This window comes from Alosa alosa, chromosome 18, assembly GCF_017589495.1.
Source record: "Alosa alosa isolate M-15738 ecotype Scorff River chromosome 18, AALO_Geno_1.1, whole genome shotgun sequence".
Taxonomy (NCBI): domain Eukaryota; kingdom Metazoa; phylum Chordata; class Actinopteri; order Clupeiformes; family Clupeidae; genus Alosa; species Alosa alosa.
In genome coordinates this window covers 5,227,644-5,230,143 of record NC_063206.1, presented here as the reverse complement: position 1 = coordinate 5,230,143, position 2,500 = coordinate 5,227,644, and the positions used below count along the sequence as shown (strand labels likewise).

The following is a 2,500-nucleotide window of genomic DNA, read 5'->3' as shown; positions in this document are numbered from 1 at the left end:
GTTCCATGGTGTATTGGTTAGCACTCTGGACTTTGAATCCAGTGATCCGAGTTCAAATCTCGGTGGAACCTTGTTCACTTTCTTGCCACCGGGCAAGGCTAATGATCTCCCTCACATGCAGTGAGCCTGGGTGCTTCCCCCGTAGTCTTCTGTCCTTTGTGGTGCACCCTTTTAAGGCCTAGGGCTTGTCTTTATGCTTCTGCTGAGGGCTAGCGTGGCGTTTTGACCAGTTTTTTTGGCCGTAGCATTGGTGGTTCAGTGGTAGAATTCTCCTGCCACCACGGTAAGCCGGGTTTGATTCCCCGCCAATGCAGCAGTCCCTTTTCTTGGCCATTGTAAGCCACCCGAGTCAGTTGCCCTCGGGATCCCTTGGAGGCACGGCCTCACTTCCAACTCCTGCTGGAGCACATAAGCCAGTGGTTCCATGGTGTAATGGTTAGCACTCTGGACTTTGAATCCAGTGATCCGAGTTCAAATCTTGGTGGAACCTTGTTCACTTTCTTGCCACCGGCAAGGCTACGATCTCCCCACATGCAGTGAGCCTGGGTGCTTCCCGTAGTCTTCTCTTTCCTTTGTGGTGCACCCTTTTAAGGCCTAGGGCTTGTCTTTATGCTTCTGCTGAGGGCTAGCGTGGCGTTTTCGACCAGTTTTTTTATGGCCGTAGCAGCATTGGTGGTTCAGTGGTAGAATTCTCGCCTGCCACACGGTAAGCCCGGGTTTGATTCCCGGCCAATGCAGCAGTCCCTTTTCTTGGCCATTGTAAGCCACCCAGAGTCAGTTGCCCGATCCCTTGAGGCACGGCCTCACTTCCAACTCCTGCTGGAGCCAAGAAGCCAGTGGTTCCATGGTGTAATGGTTAGCACTCTGGACTTTGAATCCAGCGATCCGAGTTCAAATCTCGGTGGAACCTTGCGCACTTTCTTGCCGCCGGCAAAGGCTACGATCTCCCTCGCATGCTGTGAGCCTGGGTGCTTCCCGTATTCTTCTCTGGCCTTCGTGGTGCACCCTTTTGAGGCCCAGGGCTTGTCTTTACGCTTCTGCTGACGGCTAGCGTGGTATTTTTGACCAGATTTCTATGGCCGTAGCATAATTGGTGGTTCAGTGTTAGAATTCTCGCCTGCCACACGGTAAGCCCGGGTTTGATTCCCGGCCAATGCAGCAGTCACTTTTCTTGGCCATTCTTCTAGTCGTTGATGCCAAGAACGATGTAGCAAAAAAAGTCAATCGTTACCTCGGGATCGTTGCCCTCGGGATCCCTTGGAGGCACGGCCTCACTTCCAACTCCTGCTGGAACCCAGAAGCCAGTGGTTCCATGGTGTAATGGTTAGCACTCTGGACTTTGAATCCAGCGATCCGAGTTCAAATCTCGGTGGAACCTTGTGCACTTTCTTGCCGCCGGGCAAGGCTACGATCTCCCTCGCATGCTGTGAGCCTTGGTGCTTCCCGTATTCTTCTCTGGCCTTCGTCGTGCACCCTTTTAAGGCCCAGGGCTTGTCTTTATGCTTCTGCTGACGGCTAGCGTGCCATTTTCGACCAGATTTCTATGGCCGTAGCAGCATTGGTGGTTCAGTGGAAGAATTCTTGCCTGCCACACGGTAAGCCTGGGTTTGATTCCCGGCCAATGCAGCAGTCCCTTTTCTTAGACATTCTTCTAGTCGTTGACGCCAAGAACGATGGACCACAAAAAGTCAATCGTTGCCTCCCCGTCGGGGAATTGAACCCCGGTCTCCTGCGTGACAGGCAGTGATACTGACCACTATACTAACAAGGACGATTCTGTCCCCATCAAAGACTTGTCGGAGCTTGAGCTTTGCGTGCGATGGTGTAAGCCACCCAAGTCAGTTGCCCTCGGGATCCCTTGGAGGCACGGCCTCACTTCCAACTCCTGCTGGAGCCAAGAAGCCAGTGGTTCCATGGTGTAATTGTTAGCACTCTGGACTTTGAATCCAGCGATCCGAGTTCAAATCTCGGTGGAACCTTGCGCACTTTCTTGCCGCCGGCAAAGGCTACGATCTCCCTCGCATGCTGTGAGCCTGGGTGCTTCCTCAGATTCTTCTCTGGCCTTCCGTGGTGCACCTTTAAGGCCCAGGGCTTGTCTTTATGCTTCTGCTGATCTGCCAAGCGTGCCATTTTCGAGCAGATTTCAATGGCGTAGCAGCATTGGTGGTTCAGTGGAAGAATTCTCGCCTGCCACACGGTAAGCCCATGTTTGATTCCGGGCCAATGCAGCAGTCCCTTTTCTTGGCCATTCTTCTAGTCGTTTATGCCAAGAACGATGGAGCACAAAAAGTCAATCATTGCCTCCCCGTCGGGAAATTGAACCCAGGACTCCCGCGTGACAGGCGGGGATACTGACCACTATACTAACGAGGACGATTCTGTCCCCATCAAGGACTTGCCGGGGCTTGAGCCTTGCGTGCGATGGTGTGAGCCACCCGAGTCAGTTGCCCTCGGGATCCCTTGGAGGCACGGCCTCACTTCCAACTCCTGCTGGAGCACA

General features: G+C 53.6%; 6 non-coding genes across 6 annotated transcripts in view; 5 read left to right on the top strand and 1 right to left on the bottom strand.

The window, feature by feature from the left end:
- trnaq-uug overlaps window positions 1–71 on the top strand; it is a 72-nt gene extending 1 nt beyond the window's left edge. Inside the window, exon 1 of the tRNA in view lies at window positions 1–71. This exon is cut by the window's left edge and continues 1 nt beyond it. This is a non-coding gene — a tRNA (tRNA-Gln).
- Window positions 72–418: 347 nt separating this feature from the next.
- Window positions 419–490, top strand: trnaq-uug. The gene has a single exon. It is a non-coding gene; the product is annotated as a tRNA-Gln (tRNA).
- A 348-nt stretch (window positions 491–838) lies between these two features.
- trnaq-uug lies at window positions 839–910 on the top strand. Its single transcript has one exon. It is a non-coding gene; the product is annotated as a tRNA-Gln (tRNA).
- Window positions 911–1,306: 396 nt separating this feature from the next.
- trnaq-uug lies at window positions 1,307–1,378 on the top strand. The gene has a single exon. It is a non-coding gene; the product is annotated as a tRNA-Gln (tRNA).
- A 321-nt stretch (window positions 1,379–1,699) lies between these two features.
- On the bottom strand, window positions 1,700–1,771 carry trnad-guc. Its single transcript has one exon. It is a non-coding gene; the product is annotated as a tRNA-Asp (tRNA).
- A 136-nt stretch (window positions 1,772–1,907) lies between these two features.
- Window positions 1,908–1,979, top strand: trnaq-uug. The gene has a single exon. It is a non-coding gene; the product is annotated as a tRNA-Gln (tRNA).
- The last annotated feature ends 521 nt before the right edge of the window (window positions 1,980–2,500 follow it).